A 6983-nucleotide genomic window follows, 5' to 3' on the forward strand; every position below is an offset into this window, starting at 1 on the left:
GAAAAACTAAAACCTATCCTCCTCAAACGACTTCAAAAAATTCAAGAGGATCTGCCGCTGCCCGCCGGCCGCCGGGGCAGGGCGCGCGCCTCCGGATGCTGCAGTTGGAGAGGATGGGGATGCGGGCTCCATGCGCAGCCCTGGCCTGGGGCGTCCCAGGGGCCAGAGCCCAACGAGTCCAAGGAGGAGGAAGCAGGGCACGTGGAGTCCGGGTGTGATGGCTGTAGCTCCAGCAACCACTTTGTGACCCGGAAGCAATCTCAAGGACAGCGGTCACACCCTGAGGATGGTGGAGCGGACAGTTAGCCCGCTGGAGGCATCCATGCCCACATGGAAGCACCGCACCAGCCCGGGACTGTCTGCCCGCTCCCTCTTGCTCTGCCTCTGGGACGGATGATGAGCCAACGGGTCCGGAAAAGGCAAGTGGCCTGTCGGGGTCACAGAGCCCGTCTCGCCGGCGCTGAGCCAGCTTCCCCCACTTGGTAAGCCAGCCCGGCACCTGTGGCACCCCGTGCCCCCCACCCCACCCGGCGCCGGCCCTGGCTCCGGAGGAAGAGGCCCCTTTGACCTGGAGCGGACCTCCGGGCGGCTGGAGGGCACCACCCCGCCGGGCACCCTTCCTCTCAGGGCAGCCCCCCGGGGAAAGGATCCATCGGGCCCCCAGGCTCAGAGGTGGCCCCAGACAGAGCCAGATGGACCTCAGCTCTGGAGCCACATGACACTCCGTCGCCTCCTCAACCGAGCGAGTCCATAGCACCTGCCTCTCAGCATGGCTGTAGCTGGGACCCCGCCGAGCCCAGCACGGTGCCCGCCCCACGCGGCAGTCTCCGCAGGCCCGTGGGTGTGCACGAAGCGCGCCTGGGGGTGTGATTGGATCCTCGCCGCCCTGGGCACCGCACCCCTGAGGCACAGAAGCAGGAGCTGGGGCTCGGACGGACAGAGAGTGACACAGGAAGGACGTAAGACCTGGCAAGAGAGGGATCCCAACCCACGTTGTCCACACTCCAGAGGATGGCCTAGGCCAGGGGTGGGCAAACTGCGGCTCGAGAGCCACATACGGCTCTTTGGCCCCTTGAGTGTGGTTCTTCCACAGGATACCACGTGCGGGCGTGCACACACTGCGACTGAAACTTCGTGGCCCATGCGCAGAGGTTGGTTTTTGGTTCTTTCTTCAATCGTTGTGCTGTTGATATTTGGCTCTGTGGACGGATGAGTTTACTGTCCTAGACTGTCTGAAGGAGGGGGCTTCATAAACAGTAAGGGGACCCCCAAATTCGGAGCTTCCGAGGGGACACGCCTGCTGATGCTAGGCAGCTGGTGGGACAGAGCTGCTTCCTCCCCCTGGGGCTCCGGCTCCAGCCAGACAGGAATGAAGGGCTGCCAGGGGCAGATTGACATCGCACCTCTGATTAGCACCCTGATGTCAGAGGCTGCCGGAAATGAGGGTGCTGGGGCTGGGAGATGGGAGAGGGGGACAGCACTCCAGACCCTGCTTGGCCTGAGGAAACTGGCTGGTTCCTAGCAGGAAGGCAGAGGCCTACGGGGGTGCTGCCCTGTCCTACCCCCAACCCATTGAACTCTCACCTCTGCTCAGTGGGGCTGCCCCCAGACCTCATTTCCCAGCCTTACACTTTGGGGCAGGAAGGCAGGCTCCGGCAGGGGAGCGGGAGCCCCCCCCCCCCCCCCCCCCCCCCCCCCCCCCCCCCCCCCCCCCCCCCGCCCAGGCACTTGTCAAACACAGGCCCCTGAGGTGTGAAGTCTTCACCCCAGTGTGGGGGTGGGCTTGTGGGCCCTGCAGCCTGCAGATCTCATTAACTTGGGCAGCTCCCAAATGAACCCACCAGAGAGGCTGGTGATAAGGAGATCAAAGGTGACAGGAATGGGGAAGGGAAGAGGGGGGCTGGCTGGCAGGAGGTAGCAGGGCCCAGGCTCCAGATTGGGGGTCCCTCCTGTGCCCCCACTGGGCTTCATCAGACCCACTGACCACAGTCTGGGCCCAGATACCCCAGGGCAGCAGGAGAGGGAGGGTCTCCCACGTGGCATCTCCAGTTTGATGGCGTTTAGGGCTGAAGACCCTGCCTCTTGCATGCCATTTTGGGGGCTCTTCGTCACCACACTCACCCCCGGGTCTTTTTTTTATTATTATTATTATTATTATTATCATTATTATTATTATCATTCTATATTTATAATTTACTAACAGAATAAGACTTCCACAAGTAAAAAAATAAAATAAAATTCAAGAGGAAAGCACACTTCCAAGCTCTTTCTATGAAGCCAGCATTACCCTAATCCCAGAACCAGATAAAGACAAAAAAAGAGAACTACAGGCCAACATCCTTGGTGAACAAAGATGCTAAATTCCTCAACAAAACTCTAGCAAATCAGATCCAGCAATTCATTAAAAGATCAAACACTATGACCTAGTGGGATTTATTCTGGGGATACAAGGACAGTACAATATCCGCAAACCAATATATGTGATACATCACATAAACAAATTGAGAGACAAAAATCACATAACCATATCAATTGATGCAGAAAAAGCATTTAAAAAAAAACACCCAACACCCTTTCTTGGTAAAAAACTCTCAGCAAATTGGGAATAGAGGATTAATAATAAGCATGACCATTGACTTCTCATAAGAAATATGCTAACCCAGAACAAAGCAAATGCCATTTTTAAAGTAATGAAAGAAAAATAAACATGTTAACCTAGAAGTATTTTTTAAAATATGTTTTTTTTTATTGATTTAAGAGAGGGAAGGATAGGGAGAAATAGAAACAAGAATGATGAGAGAGAATCATCTACCAGCTGCCTCCTGCACACCGCCACTGGGGATCAAGCTTGCGACCTCCTGGTTCAGAGGCCCATACTCAACCACTGAGCCACCATGGCAAAAGAATCTAGAAGTATTTACAAAACAATGATCTACTTAAGTTAAAAAAGGGAAAACAGAGATGTTTTTATATAAAAATAAAAGCTGACAACTTTTCACCAATAGAACTGCTATGAGAAATGTTAAAGAAATGTAAATTAAAGGAAGTAAATGTAAGTTAAAGGAAGTAAATTAAATTAAATATTAGAAAGCAAATTAGATCCACTCAAAACAATGCATTAAGTTTAAATACATTAAGAGAGAAGAACAATTTATTTTATATTTATTGATTTTTTTTTCCCCCGCCCAAATTGTTCTGTACGTGGATGTGAATGCTTAAGACATTATTTCCTCAAACATGCCCTTTGGGACACTATTTCTGCGGAATGGTAATAGGTGTAACAAAAAGGGCTCCCAGGTTAGCATAAGTTAGGGAAACAGTGACTATAACTAATTTAAAGTCTGTGTGTGGAGGGCCAGAAAGGGAGTGGGGGGTTCTTTTTCTCAGAATTCAGTCCTTGATTAGGAACCATCAGAGGTTTTACTTAATATTTCAATAGAAATCTCCCAAGAGGATATTTCTGGCTTCTCTTAGACTTATGTGACTATAATAATAAAAGCATAATATGCTATTTAGACCAGACGTCCTTCCAGATGAAGCTGGGGCTGTGAGGGAAGCCAGGGTCCCTGGTGCCAGAGGGAAGCTGGTGCTGGCAGCCAGGGGAAGGAAGGCCTATTCTTGCACGAATTTCATGCATCGGGCCTCTAGTGGGTTTATAAAAATATTTAAAATACTTATGTGCATGTGCACTTATATATTTACATATGTATTATTTGATTGATTATATGCAAGGTACCTCCAGGGAATAACTGTGATGGAATGGATTGTACAAAACACTGGTCTATAAAAAGAATATCCCTAAACAGCTTAAAATCTATAATTAGTGTTCCTGTTCCCTCTAGGGCACATGTGTCAAACACAAGGCCCTCGGGCCAAATCCGTCCCGCCAGGCCTTGCAATGTGGCCCGCACTGCGCTGTCATCACTGCACTCCGTTGCGTTTCCATCACAATGACAGTTTATGATTGTCCAGTAAACCATTCGGCCCGCGATTTAGGCTGGATTTTAGATTTTGGCCCCTTCTCTGATTGAGTTCGACACCCCTACTCTAGGGCCATAACTGGATGTGTCTGATTCTTTTACTTTGCCCCTTACCTTAGTTTATGGACATAAAGAGTAAGACCATGGGTATCTGGTACTGGTACTTACCTTCCAACCTGATTCTATCTTTGAGTGTCAGAAAATGATTTGAACTCCCAACAATAATGCACAAGAGATCACTCTATACTGTCTCTGGTACCTGTGAATTTCTTTGGGTGGTAGTTTGCATTTTTGACCTTAGGCAAGCCAGTTAAGCACTCTGTAGCTCAGCCTGCCCTTCTCAAAATGACAATCTGATCTAATGTAAGCTAACAGCTCACTATTACATATAGAATTCTCATATTTTACAACATGAGAAGTTTAGAACAATTTTAAACTACACTATGATTAGGGTTGGTTAGCATCTTAATTAGTCAGACAAGAAAGAGGGGGCGGGGTCCAGGAAGGATGGAGGCATCTCTAGCTTGAGCAATTAAAAGCAGCCCTGACTTGAACATCTGGGAGAGCCTTAAGAGTAATCAAACATCTCCAGCCAGGACAACTGAAAGAGGGTCCATGGGAGAGGAATGCACAGATGGGGGTTTGGAGACACCAAAATGCTTATCTTACTTGTACAGAAGAAGATAAGGGGGCAGGAAGACATGCATTCACAGAGAATAAAGAAAAGTCACCAGATATTGGGAAGAAGGAAACATTTTCACAGATGATAGAGGAATGTTACAAGGTAAGGGGAGAGAAGAGGGGGTACCATGTGGGCATTGAGCTTTGAAACTAATACCATGAAGCAGAATGACCAATGAGGAAAGCACAGGGGTCCCAAATTAAGGAAAGGGACCAAGTAGGAAAGTCATGTTCAGACCAAGAGCTACAGCCTTTGTAAACCAGAGACAAAGAGACTCAGTAGATTCAGATTATTTAGATTTTTTTCCCATTTGGGAGCCCCCCCCCCCCCAGGGGATCCCCTTTGTGGACCCCCCTGCCCAGATGGCATTTGTATATACTTCCAATAAATATCTGCATTTTTATTAGAGAAATCTGTTAGTCCACACATTTATTCAACTTCATCTGACAAGAACCTAGGAGAAGAATCTGCACCCTGAACCCCATGTTTCAAACAGATCACCAGTCTGTTTAGTAGCCTGAGGATTTGTTATCAATAAATTAGCCTTTGTAATAAATTTTTAGGGGAAAAGCTTTTTCCATAACTAAAAATATGGAAATATGATAATTAGAACAGCTGGCATGGTACCCAAAGCCCCACATTCAATTAACCCCAAATTCTTTTTAAGAAGTGATACAAGATGTTTTAAAAAGACCGTTATTTGTAAAACATATCCTTTTTTTTTTCTTTTGGTTTAGAAAGGCATACCTACTGTCTCTCTCCCCCGCCCCCTTAACTTTCAATCCTCAGTCTCCAGAGAATGGCAGTTGTCTTGCATAAGCCCTGTTACTGTTGCACATGATATTTTCCTGAGGTCATGTTTTTCTCTTGGTGCACATTCTTACTAATTTGTGAAAGTATATTTCTTGAGGAGAATACCTAAAAGGGAACATAGGCATATGGATCAATAGGAACCATAGCTTAAAAAAAAAAAAAAAAAAAGACTAGTGAAAATCCACAGAAAATGTCAATAAGAAAATTCTTATCAGCTATACACGACACTATTTAAGAAGTAAGCTTTGCCTTCAGGTTCTCTAACCCAGCTGTTCAGGAACTGACAGGAAATGCCTGGCCCGAGGGATATTATTATTATTTCAAACTTGGTCTTGTTCTTTCCTTCAAAGTCTACAACATCTCTATTTCACTGACCCAGTCAAATTAGTATTCACTATAGATGGAGTGGTACCATCATCATATATAGCTAACATTTGAAAAATGCTCTCAAGCTATGAATTAAACAGCAAACAAAAAGCCAGAGATATTGCCATGTTGATATTATTCTGGCCTATGACTTTTACAGGTTCCTGATAAATCTGATTTCCAATGCTTGAAAGTTGTAGAAAATACTATTTGTGTGTGTGTGTGTGTGTGTGTGTGTGTGTGTGTTCAAACTATCTTTAACTCAAAAGGATCCAGAAAAAGTGGCAGAAGTAAGAACTATTAGTTCAGCAATTTTATTATGCAAATTGAAAAACCATTCATTGTAGTATCCAAGCCTCTGTAGGCATTAGTGGTCTCTGCAAATGAAAAATAGGGTATTAGCATTTTTTAATTTGAACACACCACAAAGCCAAAATATCTGTGCTCATAACATTTTGGTTTAAAAAATATTTAAAAACATATCTAAGAAATAGGTCAGCAGAATTTTACTTTAAATGTTTTTAAATTTCATTTTTAAAAATTGTATTGACTTTATTGGGGTGACATTGATTAATAAGATTATGAGTTTTCTAGTATATAGTTCTAGAATACATCATAAAGCATTCATATTATGTGTTTACCACCTGAAGCTATGTCTCCTTGCATCTCTATTGTATTTACCCCCCACCTCCCTTTACACTCGTCTGCCTCCCCCAGTACACTCTCTGTTGTCTGTCTATGAGTTTTGTTTTCTTTGGCAGATTTTAATCCCTTCACCTTCTTAACCCAGCCCCTCAATCAATTTCTCCTTGGATAGCTGGCAATCTGTTCTCTGTATCTATGAGTGTGTTTCTATTTTGTTTGTTAGTTCATTTTGTTCATTAGGTTCCATATATAAGTGAAATCATATGGCACTTGTTTTGTCTGACTGGCTTATTTCACTTAGCATAATACTCTCCAGGTCCATCCATGTTCTCACAAAAGGTAAGATTTCCTTCCTTTTTATGGCTGAGATGTATTCCATTTTTTAAATGTACCACCATGTTTTTTTTTTTTATTGTTTGTTTGTTTTTTTTATCCACTTATCTACTGATGTGGCCTTGGGCTATTCCCAAATCTTAGCTATTGTAAATAATGCTGTG

Source organism: Pipistrellus kuhlii, unplaced genomic scaffold, assembly GCF_014108245.1.
Source record: "Pipistrellus kuhlii isolate mPipKuh1 unplaced genomic scaffold, mPipKuh1.p scaffold_m20_p_3, whole genome shotgun sequence".
Taxonomy (NCBI): Eukaryota; Metazoa; Chordata; class Mammalia; order Chiroptera; family Vespertilionidae; genus Pipistrellus; species Pipistrellus kuhlii.